Below are 21,483 nucleotides of genomic sequence, written 5' to 3' on the forward strand. Positions count from 1 at the left end.
TGGGCAGCGCCGGGCGCGGGCGACGGCGCGGGAGGGGAGGGGGCCAGGCGGGGGGCGGGGGCTGGCCGCGCGCTGGGGGCCCCGCTTGGGCCCCGGGGCCTCGTCTCGCGCTCGCCGCCGCCGCCGCTGCCGCCTCTCAAAGTTGCGCGGCGCCCCCCGCCCGCGCCGCGCCGGAGGCAGAGCCACAAAGGAACTCCTCGCCCCCCTCCGCCCGCCCGAGCCGCGCGGGGAGGGCACCGGCGCCCGGCCCTAGGCCAGCCCCTTCCCCAGCACGGGGGCTCCCGGGGCCCCGGCTGCCGCGGCCATTGTCCCGCCCAGGCCCCCTCCCCGGCGACGGCGGACTGGGGACCTGGGCCTGGCGGGCCGCGGCCCCGACCAGGCCGAGCCCGCGCGGGGCCAGGCCGTGCCTGGGGGTCTCCCTCGCAGACGGCAGGCAGGAGGGGACCCCCAGGATGGGCTCCCACACCTGATAACCAACGATCGTGCTCAAAATCCAGGCTGAGATTTTTGTTTCTAAGTCGAGGACACGGGGATGGGGGGAGGGGGAGAAGTTTGTACAGGCCAGGCCACCCCCTCCCTCAGTAAGCTCCGGCGCTCCCTGGCCCTAGGCCCGAGCCCCCAAAGGGTGGGGCCGCCGGAGGTTGTCAGTAGCTGTCCTCGCCGAGTCTCTCAGAGGTGGCACCGGCTGTCCCCCAGCTCCAGACCTCAGAGCCATCTGTGTGTGACTCCTCCTCCCGCTTCACCCTCCCCAGCCAATCAGTCACCAAGTCCTCCGGATTCGGCCTCCCGGGCTGTGTCAGCTTTCAAACTTCACTTCTACCTGAGGAGGCGGCCAGTCCCTGGGTCCTTTCACCGGGCTCAGACCTCCTGTGACACTCACTCATTGCCAGCTGGCCTCTAGGCCACGATGAATCAAGGCTGGCCCTGCCCTCAGGAAGCACCCAGTCCCCCGGGGAAGGACACACACATAAGCAATCACCTGCCAGTGTTTGCCTTCCTCTGGGAAGCATTTCCCAATTCGTTAAATAGTGATTAAGGACCTCCTATCAGACGCTGTGCTGGTTGGCTGGAAACACAGCCATGAGCAAGTTGGACAAAATCCCTGCCCTCCTGGAGATTCCAGTCTAGCCCAGGATGTCAAGGCTGATCAACTGGAGGACAGCGCCCACGTGTACCATTTGTGTTCAAGCCCTAAGCACAGTGCCTGGCACCGAGCAGAGCACAATACATATGTGTAGTGGGAATTAGGTGGAATTATAAAGGGGAAGAGGATGTAGATGACACAGAGGAGGCCATTTTTTTTTTCCCTCAGGGAGGTGGAAAAGCTCTTCAGAAATTAGTTCTGGGGTGAGCCGGCTTGGGAAGAAGGGAGGGGTTTCCAGTTTCCAGGAAAATGGGGGTGGTAAATAGCAACCCATTGTTGAGAAGTTCAGTGAAATGGTAAATTAATAAATGGGAGAGGAGACAAATATCTCATGCAGAAGAATTTGAAATAATTTCTGCAGATAGCCAAGGAGGTGGAGCATAACCCTCCGCTCTTTGGGGGTGGGCTGCATAGAGTGACTTCCTTCCAAAGTGTGCAGTATGAAAAAGGAGGGAAAGAGGAGTAACTTCACAGCAGAGAAACCTGACACCAGCTACCTCAGCCGGGTGACCAACGCCAACATCAACAGTCACAAGTCACATTGACAGTATGTACGTTTGACAGTATGTGATGAAAATGACACTTTACCTCTCTGGTCTTCCTCCCGATAGCCTATAATTTCAGCCTTGGCATGAGAAAAACATCAGGCCAAATAGAACAGTAGGGCGTCCGAAAAAAATACCTAACTAGTACTCCTCAGAACTGTCATGGTCATCAAAAACTGGGAAAGTCTGAGAAACTGTCACAGCCCAGAGAAGCCTAAAGAGACATAACAACTAAATGTAATGTGGTATCTCAGACAGGATCCCAGAACAGAAAAAAGATGTTAGGCTAAAAACTATGGAAATCTTAATAAACAATGGACTTTAGTTAACAGTAATAAATCAATAAAAGTTTTCATCAATAATTGCAACAAATTAAAAAAATATAACATACTAACATGTTACTAATAGGGAAAACTGAATGGGAGGGTGGGGGAACATATGGGAACTCTGTAATATCTTCTCAATTTTTTTATAAACCTAAAACTGTTCTAAAAAATAAAGTCTAGGGACTTCCCTAGTGGTCCAGTGGTTAAGAATCCATCTTGCAATGCAGGGGACACCAGTTCGATCCCTGGTTGGGGAAATAAGATCCCACAGGCCACGAGGCAACTAAGCCCGCACCACAACTAGAGAGAAGCCCGTGCTGCAACGAAAGACCCCTCGTGCTGCAACTAAGACCTGATGTAGCCAATAAATAAATACTTTTAAAAAGATAAATATTTTTTTAAAATAAATAAATAAAAGATAAAGTCTAGGGGCTTCCCTGGTGGCGCAGTGGTTGGGAGTCTGCCTGCCGATGCAGGGGAGACGGGTTAGTGCCCCGGTCTGGGAAGATCCCACATGCCGCAGAGTCGCTAGGCCCGTGAGCCATGGCCGCTGAGCCTGCGCGTCCGGAGCCTGTGCTCCACAACGGGAGAGGCCACAACGGTGAGAGGCCCGCGTACAGCAAAAAAAAAATAATAATAATAAAGTCTAATAGGAAAAAAAAAACTTAAAAAATTCACCAACCCATGTGATTGTTGATATCATTGTTGTTCAATGAAATAGAGCTTGACATAGCACCTAACACATTTTAATGGCCCAACGAGTGTTATTATGTTATTATTATCATCATCATTGCAATTCTAAGTACTTAGAATAGCACATGCAAAGGCACTGGAGTTTAGGGTGGAGAGGGAGATGGGAGACAGAATCCTGAAGGCTTTGACTGCTGCTGAGCTGGAATCTTTATAAGGGATTTATGGGGGAGGGTAACATGATCTGTCCCTGCCTCACCAGCCACCTGTCTAACCACCTGGAAAGCTATGCTTCTGTCAGACTAAGTGAGCTGCTGTCTCAGGCATGGCTCTTTACCTTCCAAGGCACATGCTGTTCCCTCTGCCTGGAATACCCTTCCTTGTCCTTTCATCCCACCTTTCCTGGTCACTTTTAACTCATCCTTCAGGTCTTAACTTAACTGTTCTCTAAAAAGTCTTTTGGGAGCATCTAAGAGGCTTTTAATATGGTCTGAATGGAATTGGTGTGGGCTGAGATGCAAGAAGCCAGAGGTGAAGAAATTGAACTCATCTCTTTGCCACTGCCAACCAGACCCCTCTACCCCAAATCCAAGCACGCTGGACATTGCCCCTTCCCTGAACACACTGTGCACCTTCGTGCCTCCAGGCCTCTGCTCATGCTGTCCCCTCTGCCTGGGATCCTCAGTTCTTTTCCACCCGTCTTTTATCTCTCTAGTGAACACCTACTTATCAAAGTTCAGCTCAAACATCACCTCCTCTGTGAGGCTATTCAAGGTCCTCTGTGTGGGGAGAGGCACTTTCCTCTGGTTTCCAAGAGCACCATAGTCCTCTGGCCACACTGCTGGCCAAGTACTTATCATGTTGCATTAGAATAAATGTTTGCTGAATGGACGGACAAACGATCGGGTGAACAGCAACCCACTCTTACCCTCTCCAGTTCTTCAAATCCTCCTTATTCTCCTCCAGGAAGCCCTCCGTGACCACTCCAACACATTAACTGCTGTTAATGCAGTTAACTGCCCTCCTTCTTCTTTAATTTTTACAATTTAGCCCCGGATTATATTCTAACTGTTGTGTATATGAGTATCTGTCTCTTGGGTTAGAGTAAATGCTTTGAGGAAGAAACCATGTCTTACATGTTCTACATTTTCACTCATTCAACAAGTATTTACAAAGCACCTACTTCTATGTTGCCACTAGGGTCCAGACTCTGGAGAGGCAGTGAACAAGACCCAGGCCCTGCACTGTTAGTGCATTAGTTAGGATAAACCAGACTGTGCTGCAGTAACAAAGAACTCCAATGACATATCACAAAACCTCAGTGACATAACATGAATTGTTTATTTCTCCTGTGTGCCACATGCTTATCCTGGGTCCTCTGCTCTAGTCACTTGGAGACCTAGGCTGAGGAGTCCCTACCATCTTGAAGCTGCACCCACTGGAACATGTGGCTTTCTCAGTTACCATGGCAGGAGAAGAGAGGCTAGATGCTCTCCATCCATTGGCCAACACTAGTCACATGGTCTTGCCCAACTGCAAGGGAGGCTGGGAAGCAGTGTTCCTCTGGAAGGCAAAGAGAAGTGGACCTTAGTGAGCTCTCCCACCGTCTGTTCCAGGAGACAGAATTTAACATATAACCAAGCGAATAAGTAATTCATCTCATAAGAGCTTCAAAGGGGAGGTTGGAGGTGTCTGGGGAGGGGGTAAGGGAAAATCAAGGAGAACTTCCCAGAGGAAGGGCCACGTAAGCCGAGACCAGAGAAGAGATAAGAGAAGAGCATTTCTGGCAGAGAGAACAGTACATGAGGTTCTGAGGCAAAGAGGAGCTTGCTGTATTGCAAGGCCAAAACGACAGTGGAGCTCAAATGGAATGAGGGGGTTTGCAAAGTGACGCTGAGGGCCAGAAGTCCCAGGCAGGCTCTGGCAAGGATTTAGGATTTTAGCTTAAGAGCAAGAAGGAGTCATGGAGAGGCAGGCATTAAGCAGAGAAGTGGTCAGATTCCTTTTCAAAAGGTCCCTGTGACTTCTGGGGAGAGAATGGACTGGAATGGGGCAAAGTAGGAAAGCAGGGAGGACAGGAGGAAGATTTTCAAAGTCTGCCAAGTGAACAATGGTGATGGATTGGACCAGGGTGGCACTAGCAGAAGTGGAAAGAACTGGACAAATGTGTGACATATTAAGGACTCCGTGTCACCAGAACGTGGTGACAAATAGACATGGGGAGTGAAGAAACAAGAGGTGTCCAGGCAATTCCCAGGTGCCGCAGCCCCATCATGGCAAGCACAAGGCTGGCTTCATAGCCTTGCATCCCCAGCCTGTTCACAGTGGGATCTTGATGCCAAGAGATTTCCATCTTCTCTCCTTGCCCTCAGCTGAAGCTAGCTGCCTCTTCATCCTACAGACTGGGGTGTACCTCCTATCAGAAGTAAAAACAACCTCAAGCATGAACACATGGACTTTCTAATTGCACCCCGACAGGATTCCTGGGAGGACGGATGGCAGGGATGTTATACCCCACTTCACAGGTGGGAAAACTGAAGCCCAAAGAAGGAAAATGGTTGGCTAAGTTTGGAGCCAGGTTTGCAGCTGAGGTCCTCCAACTCCTGGTCCAGAGCTCTGTTTGCTGCAGGGCCTGGTGGGTGCTACGTGGTGTTAGCTGAGTGGATGAATGAATGAATGAGCATGTGAGTTCTTTGCCCATTCACTCTGTTTACCTTTGCCTATTTTATTTCTCTCAAGATGGCTGTAGAGTTTAGAGTTAACAAATTAGGTTTAAGAGTTCAACACAGCTAGGTTTGAACCTCAACTTTGTATCTGATAGGCTGGTGGTTTTAGGCAAGTTTTTTTGTTTGTTTTTTATTTAATTTATTTAGTTTTGGCCGCACGTTGGGTCTTTGTTGCTGCACACGAGCTTTTTGTAAAAGCAGTGATAGCTATTGTTCAACTTTCTGCTCTTTGCATCTCTATGATACAACCCCCATTCTGTTTCTTTAAGCCTTTAGTAAGATGAGATGCATACTGAACGGTAGGTTGGCTCTGGGTTACCTGGATTGGCACAGAGCAGAGAGGAAAGGCAGGCAGAGGAGAGAGCTTGAAGGTGCACTGGGAGGAGAAAGTCGGAGCTGGAAATGACCAGGACTCTGTAAGTCACTGGAATGCAAAGAAACCTTGGGGACATCATTGGATTTCCACCAAATGTGAGGTAGGAAATTCCAGTCGATTTTTATTTAAATCTCAAAGGATCAGGAATCTGGCCTCTAAACAGGAAGAATGTTGTGACTCATTAGTAACGACTGTCATAGGCAGGGCCAGCCTTATTCAGGAGTTTCCAGGTCCACAATTGAGTTTAGTGCTTGCTTAGCCAGAGGTCAAGACTGTGACTTAGTCGTCTATGTGTGTCTACCATCAGTAGTGAGCTGGGGGTTGTGGGATAAAGGGAGGTGGCAGAAGGAAAAGTAGGGGTGGGGGGGCGGGGAGAGCAGAGCCAGAAGCAAGTCAGAGCCCCAACCAGGCAGGGCAGGACATGTGGATCCTCGTCCTGACTCTGTTACTAACCTCAGTGAGCTTGGGTAAGCCACATGGCAGCTCTGGGCCTCAATTTCTTCAACTGTGAAATGGGTCAACAGTGCCTGAGGCAAGTTGTAAGTGAAAAGCATAAGTGCTTTGAGATCAGACACACAAGGTTCAAATACTGGCTCCCAGGAGCTTTAGGACCTGAGGGCATCTCAGCCTCCTCCTTTATCAAAGGAGGATACTAATCCTGATTTCACAGGGCTGTGTGTCAGGATTGGAAATTGTATACACCACAATTTACCAAGCATTACTATAAGTGAGGCATCTTGCTGGGTTTTTTATAGGCGTGATCTCACATGGAGAAGGTAGGGCATGCAGCACAATGTCCAGGACCTGGCAGGGGCTCAGGGAGTGTTAATTCCCCCATCCCTGCAGGATCTAAGGAGTTCATGGATATGGAAGGGCCTTATCATTCACAGATCACCTTCAGAAAGTGATGGCAGCTACTATTTTCAGCCCTTCCTCCTAGCTGGTCTCCACAAACCTCCAGAGATGGGCTGTCACAGCAGATCTGGACACAGCTCTTTTTTATGACTGACCCAGGGGCTGCCAGGGCGAAAGGGCAGAAGTGCCATAATGAAAGGGCAGACAATTACCTTCCCTTATAATTAGCATTTGTAGTAAATAAAATAATAATAGTCTTTTGCAGGCCCTGAGAACACAAAGCAGCCCACATGGATAACATCTGATTCCCTTCTCTTCTGCCAGGAATTGTGTGCCCACAGGGATGGGATGGGGAAATTGAGGCAAAGAAAGGAATAAGGCCAGCCACTCTAAGCCACACACAAACCAGGGTGCCAGAGTCATGGAAAAATCCTTAAAGAAGTGACTCAGAGTGGCAGACAACTGGGGGCTTGTATTTGAGATCCTGGCTCCACTGCTCACATGCTTTGTTGCTGTGGGTAGCTAACTTCCCTTTCTGGGCTTCAGTTGTCCCATAGGTAAAATGAGACAGAGTCAACACGTGACCTGATGTGAGTCTATTGTTCTAGGCTTTATTCTGTTCATATATAATATTGAGCACTTATTTTTGCACACTTCGGCTGGCAAGAAAGAGAACTCCACCTCAGGTTAGCAAATAAGCAGGAAAAGGGGGTTACTGGCTCACAGAATCCAAGGCAAGTTTGAACAGCCAAGCTGTACAAGAAGCAGAGGTCCCAGGAACAATCAAACCAGGGGCTAGAATACCTCAGGCCTCCCTCCTTTCTGCTTCCCTCAAATAAGTGTTAATCTTTCTCCAGAGTGCAAGGGCACCAGCAGCTACCCCAACCTGCGGATCAGAGCTTCATCCTCCTAAGGGAGCCTGCTGTCATTGGCCCTGCTTGAGTCAGGTGACCACCTTTGGACCAATCAACTGCAGCCAGTAAGGCGGCATCTATAGCATCCCAGGGGAGCGTTAGAGAGCCAGTAACAGAAGGGGCAAGTTGCCCTGGGGAGAAGTAGGGGGCACTAGGCAGGCAAAATCATGGTCATTCAATAAAAACAAAAATCCCTGCACATGGCCTGTAGAAGAGTGAAAGGGGAGGAATGTCATTAAACCAAAGCAGTGGTATAAATCCCCAGGAATGCAGAAATACTAGAGGCGGGGCAGGGTGGGGAGACCTTACAGGCTTGATTTCAGACCCCAGCCCGCTGAGCTGGGTACCCAGTCCTATCTGGACACTTGACCCACAAGGGGAGAAGCAGCTTCCAGGCTTCTCAATGGCCTGGATGAAATACCTGTGCGTGGACATCAATTCATGCTTCCTGCTAGGCCTTTACCTTCTACAGGCGACAACAGCTTCCTTCTTTGGGGAAATTGCTGTGTCTCTTATTCCAACCAGGTGGTTCCAGTGGGGACGGGAGGGTCACACAACCCAAGCCAGGCCAATCAGGAGCCTTCTCCCAGGCTATCCTTGGGCGCCTAAAGCCGTGGCCCCAGAAGAAGCCATCTGAGAGAATAGAAATCCCATGCTGAGAGGGGCAGAGTGCAGAGAAGAAGGTGCTGGCAGCACCCTCATGCCTCCACCAAGCCATCCCAAAGTTTGGCCTAACTGCAAGCCCCTCCCTTGGTTTGGCTACAATGAGCCAAATTCCCCTTGGGCAGGTGTATTCGTTTTGCAGAGCTGTTGTAAAAAATGATCACAAACTTGGTGGCTTAAACACGAATTTATCCTCTCACTGTTCTGGAGGTCAGAAGTCTCAAATCAAGATGTGGGCAGGGCCACACCCCCTCCTCAGGTTCTAGGGAAGAACTCTTCCTGGCCTCTTCCACCTTCTGATGGCTCCAGGCATCCCTTGGCTTGTGGCTACAGGTGTCCAGTCTTTATCTTTGTCTTCACATGACCTTCTTTCCCTTCTGTCTCTCATAGGGACACTTGTCATTGGATTTAGGGCCCTTCCAGGTACTCCAGAATGATCTTATCTCAAATTCTTAAATTTATTACATCTGCAATGACCCTTTTTCCAAATGATGGCACGTTCACAGGTTCTGGGGATTCAGACAGGGACCTATCTTTTGGGCATGCTATCTTTTGGGCATTCTACAGCAGGCCTATGTCCTTGTAACCAAAAGAACCCTCACTCATACGTGCCTCGGGTGAGCCATGGATCAGTCCTCCTCCTTTTGTTCTGGTCCTGGACTCTGAACAACACTTTAAAAGCTAATTCCAAGGCCTTTGAGGAGTGTGATCCCTCTCGGAGCCTCAGTGTTTGTTTTCTGCTTGTAAGCCTGGGGCCACCTGTATGTCCACAAGGAGGCTGAGCAGATTGAAGTGACACAGGCAAGACCCGGCCCCACAGTTAACACTCCACATGAGCTTGTCTCCTCAGGCCTGATGGTGGACACAGGGTATGCAGATCACCACAAAGTAGGAGGCACTTGACACCTGGTTTATTTTATTTATTTATATATTTATTTTGGGCTGTGTTGGGTCTTCGTTGCTGTGTGTGGACTTTCTCTAGTTGCGGTGAGCAGGGGCTACTCTTCGTTGCAGTGCACGGGCTTCTCATTGCAGTGGCTTCTCTTGTTGCACAGCATGGGCTCTAGGTGCGCAGGCTCAGTAGTTGTGGCACGTGGGCTCAGTAGTTGTGGTGCAGGGGTTTAGCTGCTCTGCGGCATGTGGGATCTTCCCGGACGAGGGCTTAAACCCATATCCCCTGCACTGGCAGGCGGATTCTTAACCACTGCGCCACAAGGGAAGCCCAACACCTGGTTTATCCATCGGGGTCCCAAGAGTATGACCCCCAGGACCTGACAAAATCAAATCTCTGCTCCTGCAGAGCTGAGGGCTAGAGCCTCTTGCCAAGCCCGTCAGCCTTGTAGAAGGACAGGAATCCGAAGGCTGATTAAATGAGGTTTGCGGCCACAGGGGGAAATCCCAGAGATAAGGAAAACACAACATTGGTAGCTGTTCCCTACTGAGTGCCTCCTCCGAGCCAGGTTCCACGCTCAAGCCATTGACCCACCCCCCACCCCTTTTAATCCTCACCATAATCCCATGAGGCAGCTTTGGTGATCCCCATTTTATGAACAAAGTTGCTGAGGCTCAGAGAGATGAAGTCAGTGGCCAAGGCCACACAGCAAGTGAATGGTGGGGCCTGGTCTGACTCCATTAGCTCTGCCTATCTCTTCCCACCACACACAGTGGCATGGGGTGCTTAGAAGCAGGGTGGGATAGCATTCTTTTTTTTTTTTTAATTTATTTATTTTTATTTTTGGCTGCCTTAGGTCTTTGTTGCTGCACGCGGGCTTTCTCTAGCTGTGGTGAGCGGGGGCTACTCTTCGTTGCAGTTCGCAGGCTTCTCATTGGGTGGCTTCTCTTGTTGCAGAGCACGGGCTTTAGGCACGTGGGCTTCAGTAGTTGTGGTACACGGGCTCAGTAGTTGTGGCTCGCAGGCTCCGTAGTAGTGGCGCATGGGCTTAGTTGCTCCGCGGCGTGTGGGATCTTCCCGGACCAGGGCTCGAACCCGTGTCCGCTGCACTGGCAGGCAGATTCTTAACCACTGCGCCATCACGGAGGTCCTGGGATAGCATTATGAAGCATTAACTGAAGGTTTTTCCCCCACCAAAATGCCCTTGTGCCCTCTGTCCTTCCTCCATCAGATCTTGATCCACAGTTGTATGCCTGGTGCCTAACACAGTGCCTGACACATAGCTGGCACTTGATAAATATTTGTCGCGCTTAATAATTCAGTTAGGGCTTCCCTCGTGGCGCAGTGGTTGAGAGTCCGCCTGCCGATGCAGGGGACACAGGTTCGTGCCCCGGTTCGGGAAGATCCCACATGCCGCGGAGCGGCTGGGCCCGTGAGCCATGGCCGCTGAGCCTGCGCGTCCGGAGCCTGTGCTCCGCAACGGGAGAGGCCACAACAGTGAGAGGCCCGCGTAACGCAAAAAAAAATAATAATAATTCAGTTAGCTAGGGCACTCCTGTTGTTAGTGCCTCCGGGAGGGGATGACATGATAACAGGGATAACAAGGACTTAAGTTCTGGACTTCTGTGCCAAAACCCTAGGTCCAGACCTAAGACCAAAGATTTAAGAGAACATGTGATAATCCCTGCTGCACCCACCACCCCGGGAAGGAGGGGAGGGAGAGGAGACAGAGAGGGGCAGCAAAAACAAAGCTTAGAAAGCGAAGGGCCCCCGAGAAGGGAACCCCAGAGAGCTCTTGGGATCTGAGAACTGAGGCACGTGTGCAACCCCAGTGTTCTTGGTGCCCTGCATGGTGCAGGTGGGGACGAAATAGAGCCTCAGGGCTACCACCGCACAACCCGGGAATAGAGTATGGCTGGGAGGGTCTGGGAGGATGGGGGTGTTGGGAAGGTGCTGGGATGCAAGCCTTACTGAGGCTTAGAGCATCCACGGAGTGCAGAGTCGCTATGGAGCCACAGTCTCAGAGCCCAAATCCTTGTTCTGTGTGACATTGGGCGAGTTCCCTAACCTCTCTGTGCCATGCTTTCGTCATCCATAATGTGAAGATGACTTAATAATATGTCCCACTTCATAGGACTTGTGTGAGGATGAGCTGAGTACCAGGCACTTCTGCCACTTTAATGGTTATCGTTATCAATACGTGAGCTGGGCCAGACCCACTGCAGCACCCACTGCAGACCCCAAGGGAGGTCTCCCATGTGCGGCAGTGATGGAGTTGACCCGGGGCGCAGCCAGCCAGCACAGTCTACAAAATTAGATAATGTTTGTAAAAACACTTTGCAAAACAGAAAGTGCTCTAGAAGTGTCAGCGATTATTCATAGGAACTACACTTCTGCTTCCCACATCCTATCCCTTGACTAACAATTCTTTCACCAATCTCCAAATTCATAGACACTTTTAAACTTCCTTCTCCTTTTAAAAATTTATGCTTATTTCATTCCATTATAAAAGCAATGCATGCTTATGATAGAAACATTTGAATCTACATAAAAGTCGAAGGAAGAGGGGAAAAATCTCCTTTGATAACTAATATTTTGATGTATGTTCCTCCAATCTTTTTTTGCCCAGGCATTTTCACAAAGGCGTTTTACCAAACTTACGTATAATTATTTTTAATATCTCTCTTTTCTTATTATAATACATGACTAAAACTAGCACATAAAGAAAAAGAGAAAGAAAAAAAGTATTAACCAGAATCCCCCAATTCAAGATACAATGCACTCCCAGGTCCCTCCCTCCACTTCCTACTTGGTCATTTTCTAGGACTTGCAGTTTTTGTATGGATTTGTTTTAAGGGACTGATTTGGAGGAGGGGAGAAGCACTCCGGCTCCCCCAAAAGCAGCATTCATGCCTTAGAAACACAGCTGCCCCTTTTTTCTTGTTGCAACATACCTTAAGTGTCTGACCCAGGGACAGAGGGGGAAGGATTTTTTTTTTTTTTTTTTTTTTTTGCAGTACGCGGGCCTCTCACTGTTGTGGCCTCTCCCGTTGCGGAGCACAGGCTCTGGACGCGCAGACTCAGCGACCATGGCTCACGGGTCCAGCCGCTCCGGGGCATGTGGGATCTTCCCGGACCGGGGCACGAACCCGTGTCCCCTGCATCGGCAGGCAGACTCTCAACCACTGCGCCACCAGGGAAGCCCGAGGGAAGGATATTTACAGTTTACCTTTTCCTATCAAATATCACTTGTGTCTTGCGAATCCCACTTCTTAATCCATCTCCGTCACTTTCTTTTTTTTTTTAATTTATTTTAATTTATTTATTTTTTGAACTTATTTATTTTATGTATGTATTTTTTTGGCTGCACTGGGTCTTCACTGCTGTGCACGGGCTTTCTCTAGTTGCGGCTAGCGGGGGCCACTCTTGGTTGCAGTGTGCGGGCCTCTCACTGCGGCGGCCCCTCCTGCTGCGGAGCATGGGCTGTAGGCGCGTGGGCTTCAATAGTTGTGGCTCACGGGCTCCAGAATGCAGGCTCCATAGTTGTGGCACATGGGCTCAATTGCTCCACGGCATGTGGGATCCTCCCAGACCAGGGCTCGAACCCGCATCCCCTGCATCAGCAGGCGGACTCCCAACCACTGCGCCACCAGGGAAGCCCACTTTCTTTTTTTTAAAAATAAATTTATTTATTTTATTTACTTATTGTTGGCTGCGTTGGGTCTTTGTTGCTGCGTGTGGGCTTTCTCTAGTTGCAGCAAGCTGGGGCTACTCTTCGTTGCAGTGTGCGGGCTTCTCATTGCGGTGGCTTTTCTTATTGCGGAGCATGGGCTCTAGGCGTGCAGGCTTCAGTAGTTGTGGCTCGCGGGCTCTAGAGCACAGACTCAGTAGTTGTGGCCCACAGGCTTAGTTGCTCCGCAGCACGTGGGATCTTCCCAGACCAGGGATCGAAACCCTGTCCGCTGCATTGGCAGGCAGATTCTTAACCACTGCTCCACCAGGGAAGTCCACCTCCATCACTTTCTAATAAGTAGGAAGTCTTGATTCCAATCATGGATTGATTTCCAATCCTGGTTTTTGATGTCTTAATGAATTTTTGTCCTTTCCTGAGTTTTCATAGGTATGCTTGTGAGTGTATCGGTAACTGCTTGTTGGAATCCGCTGTAAAAGTCTGTCCTTATCCTGTTTGGCTTTTCATGACATTTGTCCCCAGTGACCACTTTCTCCTGCTTGACATTCTCACCTCCCTTAACTTCTGTGACACCTCTGCCATTTAACTCTCCCTTTACGTCTCTGATCACTCCTTTCCTATTTATTTTGCTGACCTCTCTTCCTCTGCCAGCTCTTAAATCTTGGTCTCCTTATGGTTCGCCCCCAGTTCTCTCTTCTCCGTGTAATTTTTTCCATCTTCCCAGGACTTGCACAAGGTTACTTCTTCCACCCTGATAGGTCCCTCCAGCACCAGGACCACATATCCAGCAGCTTGCTCTATCCTTCCCTGATTATCCTTCAGGAGTCTGAGCTTCCACCGGTCCACAGCCTCCTTATCACCTTCCCCCAATTCTTCTTGCTGAATTGATATATTCCACCCCCTGTCTTTCTCTCACTCTCTCTTTTTCTATTCACCCATAATAGATGGCTCAGTGTCATTGGCTTTTCTTTACGCCACATACCACTGAGTCCAGCTCAACCTGTTTAGGTTTTATTGGTTTGGTGTGGGGGATAAATTTTAATTTTGAAATAATTTCAAATTTATAAAAAAGTTACAACAATAGTACAAGAAACTCCCAAATATCCTTTAGCCAGGTTCGCCAGTTGTTTACACTTTGCCTCATACACTCTGTTTTTCTATCTCTTTCTATATCGATCTCTCTGTACATATATCTACACACACACACACAATCACTCATATAGTGACATCCTGCCCCCTTTCCACTAAATATTTCAGAGTATATTTCCGAAGAACAAAAATAGTCTCTTAAAGAACAATAATACAATCATCAAAACCAGGAAATTGAGTACTGATACAATGCTGTTGTCTAGTCCATGGTCCAGGAAATTGAGTACTGATACAATGCTGTTGTCTAGTCCATGGTCCAGGAAATTGAGTACTGATACAATGCTGTTGTCTAGTCCACGGTCCATGTTCAAATTTTGTCAACTATTCCATTAATGTCCTTTATAACTATTCTTTCCTAGTCCAAGATCCAGTCCACAGTGGCACATTGCATTTAACTGTCATATCTCTTAAGTCTCTTTCACTCTGAAATAATTCCTGAGCCTTTCTTTGTTTTTCTTGAGCCTGACATTTTTATAGATTCCATGGACCAGTTATTTTGTAAAATAGCTTCAACTTCTGTTTGTCTGATGTTTCCTCATGATCAGAATCAGATTATACATTTTGGGCAGGAATACTACTGAAGGTTGTATCCTTCTCAGTGTCCTACTTAGGGCATCCAAGACCCAGAACAGACTCTCCTCCTGTATATGATACCATTCTTTTCAGAAATACTCATGAAATGGTATGAATGATAATAATGGCCCAGAAAAGAAACATAGAAATGCCAGTGAAAATATGAGGAAATAAAAATATTCTAGGACAAAAGAAAAAATTAATGGATTAATGATTTTTAATTACACTGGTATAGTTTTTAGAAGAAAGGAGTAAAACATATTGGTCTGTCACTGAAATGCATAATAACTTTATGTTTTTGTGTCTCAACTGCTGTAAATTTCTCATGTCTTCATCAGAATTGATCTTATTCATATTTTCATGCTTAATGGAAAGCAAACTAGATTTATAAATCTGTCCTTATAGTTGATCCAAGAATCGTTTTTATTAACTTTAATTTAGAAAAGTTTCTTTCATATGAATCAACAAATAAACAGAAAAACGGGGGTGCGGGGCGGGGGGTGGGGGTGGGACTTCCCTGGCGGTCCAGTGGTAGAGGATCCGCCTTCCAGTGCAAGGGACTCAGGCTTGATCCCTGGTGGGCAAACTAAGATCCCACATGCCGCGGGGCAACTAAGCCCGCACGCCACAACTATTGAGCTCGCGCGCCATAACAAGAGAGCCCGAGTGCCGCAAACTACACAGCCCAGCACCCAGGAGCCCGCGCGCCACAACTAGATAGAAGCCGGAGCGCTACAACAAAGAGACCGCACGCCTCAAGGAAGATCCTGTGTGCTGCAACTAAGACCCGACGCAGCCAAAAAATAAGGTAAACAAACAAACAAATAGAAAAACGGCGAAGTTTTGAAGACACTCATAAAAATCCCCTTTCACAATAAATCCAAGAAATGTCACTGCTGCTCGTGGCTTTGTTTCCTTCAGATTGATACTGATTCTAAAAGTTCCACAGTCAAAAAAATTCCATTAAAATATATTCACCAGAAAATTCATCAAATATTTCTATTATACTTGGTTAAAAAAAAAAAAACTTCCAAAGTTTTTCTTCTTTCACAAAAACAAAGCGACTGAAAATTGACATTATATGATCTATTGTTTTTCAAAACTATCCAATTCTTGGTGAAAACAATTGCGGCATTCAAACATTTCCCTTTTATAACTTCTGGTAGGGTAAGAAGATCTTCTGTTGTTTCTCCCGCTCTCTTTTTAGAAATCTGATGATAATTTCTGTGTAAATGTTCACTTCCTTACATTTGTTGTTACATAGTTAATGAGTTTCTCCACAATTTCTGTCCACCAACCTTCAAGAAGCAATTTTAAAGCTTGATGTTTTACTGTACAGGGATGAAAGCTGATTCCAGCTGATTAAAGTATTTTTGTGTCTGATGGACCTCATCAAAAACTTCACATTGATCAAAGATAACTCAGGGGAAAATTGTCACACATAGCAGAGAGCAAAATCTGAACTGGTTCTCCTTTGGATCGCGCAGTTCTTCAAAGGTTGAGGTTAACTTTTCCATCGTTGTTTCTACTGCATGCACAGCTTCATGTGGAGCAATCATTTTTGTCTGGGAAAACCTTTTCACTGTTCCTCATTCTGCAGCGTTTTCCATCAGTGAAGTGAGCCTGAAAAGGATGACTACATTTTTTTCTAAAGTTCAAAAAAAAGTCACACATTTTTCTTTGCCATCACTCTGTTATTGCTTATTCTGAGTCTCCTATTTAAAAACAGGGAAATATAGAGTTTAGAGGCACAAACTGCTCCAAAGTTAGCTTGAATGGTTAAGAACTGATATTGACTTACGCTAAAAAAAGAAAAGTGGAAAAAACCCCACATTTTTCAGAGGCCACATATGCCAGGGTCAACTGTATAACCGGAAATTCTCCAAATACGCTTCTGCTTTGAACCCAACATTTATTAAAAGATTAGTAATTAAAATATGCTCACATGAAACCTGTGTGTGTGTGTGTGTGTGTGTGTGTGTGCTAAATATATAATTAAAACTCAAAAGTAATGGCGGCAATAGCTTAGGTATTTTCAGGTGTTTCATCACCAAATTGCTGGCACGTGGTCATCACAAAGAGCGAATCAATTTTAATCAGTTTTCCTATTTTTGAATTCTTTAGAAATACAGTTCATTCCTTTATTGCCTGCACCCAGGGCAGTTGACTCTCCACCACACAGCCCCACCCTTGGTACACCACTGATCCAGGGCATCATATCAGAAAACATACTATGTCATCTTATCCCAATATTGGTGAAGTTTACCTCGATCACTAGGTGAAGACAGAGGCCACTGTAAAGTTACCATGTTTCCTTTTGTGACTAATAAAAAACATGGGGGAAATACTCCGAGACCCCATTAGTTTAGTTTCCTGTTCCTCATCAGGCTTTTACCCGCTAGTTCTACCATCCCTTGATGATTTTCTAACTCTTATTCTTTCTATATTTAGTAGTTGACATTCCGAATAAGAAAAATTTTTTCCTTCCCATTCATTCATTCATCCATTCATTCATTTATATCAATAGAGACTCATAGATTGCTATTTTATTCAATGATGTATAATCCATTACTATCATTTATTATTTTGATTATCAGATTGTCCCTGATTTGGCCAGTGGGAACCTCTTCAAGTTAGCTCCTGTGTCCTTTTTGATATGTCTCCTCATTCTTTGTAGCACTTCCTTACTTTCTGTGTAACAATATGTATAATGCATGTCAATATGTGTATGTATACCATTATGTGTCTATGTACCAATATGTGTATGAGTATTAGGAAAATGACCCAAGGGGCTCCAGAGAGAATGTTGGGGACCCCCACTTGGGTCCTGCCAAGGATATTGGAGCAGGAGAGAGCAAATCTGAGATCTCCTTTCAATTTTTTTCTGCAAGTCCCCACCAGAGTGAGTTTGCTGCCATTGTTCTGTCCAGTGGTATAATTATCCACCATTTGTAATACTCTATTGTCAATAGTATTTGATAATAATGCAACAGATACAGACTGGGGGATGGGGTGGGTGTTACTTGGCTCACAAGGTTCTCCCAGGGCTAATTCACAATGTTTGTGTTCCCAAGGCCCCAACCAACACACACCATTTGGAAAACCACTCCTTCTGTATTTGTCTACTCAGACTACCACAGCAAAACAACAAAAAAGACTGGGTGGCTTACACAGCAGAAATTTATTTTCTCCTGCTTCAGGAGGCTAGATGGAAGTCCAAGATCAAGGTGCCAGAAGGGTTGCCTTCTGGTGAGACCTCTCTCCTCGGTTTGCAGACAGCACCTTCTCACTGTGACTTCATGTGGAAAGAGAGAGTGAGCTCTATTATCTCTTCCTCTTGTAAGGATCAGTTCTATGGAATTAGGGCCCCACCCATATGTCCTTACTTAACCTTAATTACCTCTTTAAAGGCCCTATCTCCAAAAGCAGTCACACAGGGGTTAGAATTTCAACATGTGAATTTTAGGGGGACACATTTCAGTCCATAACACCTCCTTTTGCTCTGGCTATATAACTTTTTATACAACCCTGCCTTCCTGGCTGCATCAGTTGGCTGAGGGGCAAGCACCTGATCCAAGCTCGGCCAATCACAGTGCCTTGTGCTCCTCAGCTATGATGATTGGTCCATCCATAGGCACATGACTCAAACTGGCTCTCCAAGGGAAGTTATTTTACAATTTGGATCTGGGATCCCGATTTTTAAATAAAAGGCTAGATAGTAAATATTTTCAGCTTTGGGGGAAAGGGAGATATGGTAGCTTTCAGAACTATTAAATCTGTGCTAAACCCTGTCCTTGCAGCTGAAAGCAGCCAAAGACAATATGTAGAGGAACAGTCCTGGCTGGATTTGGCCCACGGTCGGCTGGAGTTTGCTGACTTCTGATCTACGGCCTAGGAAGATGGATAAAATGTGGGCTCATGATGTGGTTTCTCTGTTCAAATCCTGACTTCGTCATCTGCTAGCTTTGCAAAAATATGTACGTTATTTATCATCTTGGTGTATCAGTTTCCTCATGTGTAAAATATGTACGTTATTTATCATCTTGGTGTATCAGTTTCCTCGTGTGTAAAATATGGAACAAAAAAACACAATTTTGTATTAATCAGACTGGGCAATGCCAGCTGCTGTAATAAACAACCCCAGTATCTCAGTGGTTTAGCACAACAAAGGAGTTATTTCTTAAGCTGTTCATAGTCCACTGCTGATGGTCAGAGACAGGTGGCACAGTGAGTATCAGCTCTGCTCTGTGAGGTCATTCGGAGACCCACACTCATTCTACCATGTGGTCCCACCATCTTTAACATGGCGTCAACGCTGCCCTGTCTTCAGTCAGCTGGCCGATTAAAGGATGAGAGAGCACAGAAGAGTATTCACTCTTAACTGCCTTGGACCCCCGGTCACTTCTACTAATATTCCATTGGCAAGAACTAGTCATGTGGCCCCACCTAGATGCAGGGGTTCTGGGAAATGTAGTTCACTTGTGGGTCAAGGAAGAGAAACTGGATCTGATGAGCATCCAGCCAGTCTCTGCTCTGGACTCCAGGTTATGATAAGGATTGAGTTAGAGAAAACCTTAAAGACTTAGAACAGTGTCTGACTCTCAAAAGCACTCAATAAATGTCAGCTATGATTACTTGTAGTAAAGCCACACTGATGTCATCTTAGAGCAGCGGCAGCCATGGCTCCTACCGAATGGGAAAGCCAGAGTGAGGAAGAGATGCCGACACACAGAAAGAGGAGCCAAGGTGAGAGACAGAGGCCAGAGAGAGAACCCTGATTGTACTAAAGTGCGGCTGCAGTCAAACCTGTCCTTCTCCAGTCTTGCTCGTCTGCAATGAATAACAATAATAGGAAGCTAACATTTATTGAGGTCTTATTATGTGCCAGATGTTTTGCTAAGTTCTTAATAGATGTTAATAATTTTCAAACTCAAACCACAACCCATGGCAAGGGGAGGAGCCATGAAATCATTTTAAGGAGTTGGTACCAATATTTTTTCAATAAACAAAATAGACTAGACTAAACTAGAGCTGGAACTAGACTAAACGACAACAGAAAATATTGTTTTACAGACTTGTTTCATAGTATGTGTGTACTGGGTCATGATATAAAATATCTTTCTTACTGTGGGTTGCAGTCTAACTACTCCTCTAATTCACTGACCCTTCACAACAACCCATTGAAGGAGGTATTATTATAAGCTCCATCCTATAGATGGGGAAACTGGAGCGCCAAGAAGTGACCTCACTTGCTGTAGGCTGCATTGTTAGGAAGTGGCATAGTCAATATTTGTACCCACTTAGTTTGGCTCCTGGTCTCACTCTAAAATGTACCTTAATATCCTTCTTTCTTTTTTAATTTTTATTTTATTTTTTGGCCGCACCACACGGCATGCGGGATCCTAGTTCCCCAACCAGGGATCGAGCCCATGCCCCCTGCAGTAGAAGCGTGGGTCCCTAACTACTGGACGGCCAGGGAATTCCCCTAATATCCTTCTGATAAGCTGATGACTTCCCTTTTGGCTTAAGCTTCTTCAAGTTGGGTTTCGGTGCTATGCAAAGCCAAGAGCCCTGACCAATGGAAGCAGATAGGAGAAAGCATGGACAGAGCACTGGAGGTGGAGAAAGGAGGTGGGGTCCTAGACTGGGCTCAGCCTGGAGCTGCCCAGAGACCTTCAGCAGGGCATTTCACCTTCCTGAGTCTCTGTTGCGTCCTACTGGAAAACAAAGATGGCAATAAAGTCTCCCTCAGAGGCTTTTGCCGGGAAGAAATGAGGTGACCTAGGAAAGCACCAATCCTGTGTCTAGTTGTGAGTACCTGGGTAGGGAGGTATGGGGTGGTGCAGGACAGGGACAGCATCTGTAAAGGTACAGAGGTGACACTAAGCAGAGTAAGGTGAAATCAACCAGCCGGAACCAGAGGATGGGAGGCCAGGCACGGCAGGTGTCACGGGCCTCAAAGGCCAGATGAGGGGTGTGGATGGGATCCATTACCCATGCAGAGTCTTGGGAGGTTCTGAAAGGGTGAAGTGGGAAGTTGTCCTAAGGAACAGACAGACATTTCCTATGAATTATACTTGAAGAATACACAGCATGGTGCCTCCATCACAGGTGGCTAACAGAGGAAAATGGAGTCAAGTATCTCAAACCCATGACTCAAGACTGGAGGGGGGAGGGGGGGGAGGAAGCCCAATGTTCGGGCAGAGGCCTCTGCAGTTCCCAGGGCTGCACTGCAGGCTCCGTGCAGAGCAGGAAGCCAGGAGCTGCTCCAGAGGGCAGGCAGCTGGGAGGCCTCCTCTGGAGAGCCACCCTTTGATCTCCCTGGCAGCCGAGGGGTCCCACTTCCTGCGTCCCAGAATGCCTGATCTGGAAGGGACCTCAGAGGTCACGGAGCCCAACCCCATTGGACAGATGGGTCCAGTGGAGCCCTGAGAGGTGCAGGCCCTGGTCAAGGTCACACAGTGCTCACCCAGGGCGGCCTCAGCCCGTCAAAGCTCCTCCTGCTTCCTCTAGCTCAGCGGGAAGCAGGCAGGGAGGGCCTGCTCTTTCCAGTCTCTTTGCTGTGGGCGTCCATTTCCCGTCAAAGCTGAGTAAGTTCAAAGGCTCCTGGAGTGGTGCTGGGGGGGCCTGGACAGCACAGGGTGGGGAGTGGGTCTTTAAGTCACAAAGACTACTGTATCCTCTGAGATTTTGAGTGGCCCGGAGCCAACTTCCTAACATCCTTTCTTCTGATGTGGCCCTTGGCAAAAGTTATGACATGGGGTGGAGGCAAGGAAACTTCAGGTATTTGAGCCACCACTATATTCTGGGCTCTGTGCCAGGCAAATCTTTCATAGACATAACAGCCTTTCAAGGTAAGAATTGGTTTCCTCATTTTACAGATGAAGACATGGAGCCCAGAGAGGTGAAGTAACTTGCTTGAGGTCACACAGCTAGGAT

Source organism: Monodon monoceros, unplaced genomic scaffold, assembly GCF_005190385.1.
Source record: "Monodon monoceros isolate NGI ecotype Baffin Bay Population unplaced genomic scaffold, NGI_Narwhal_1 Super_Scaffold_18, whole genome shotgun sequence".
Classification (NCBI taxonomy): domain Eukaryota; kingdom Metazoa; phylum Chordata; class Mammalia; order Artiodactyla; family Monodontidae; genus Monodon; species Monodon monoceros.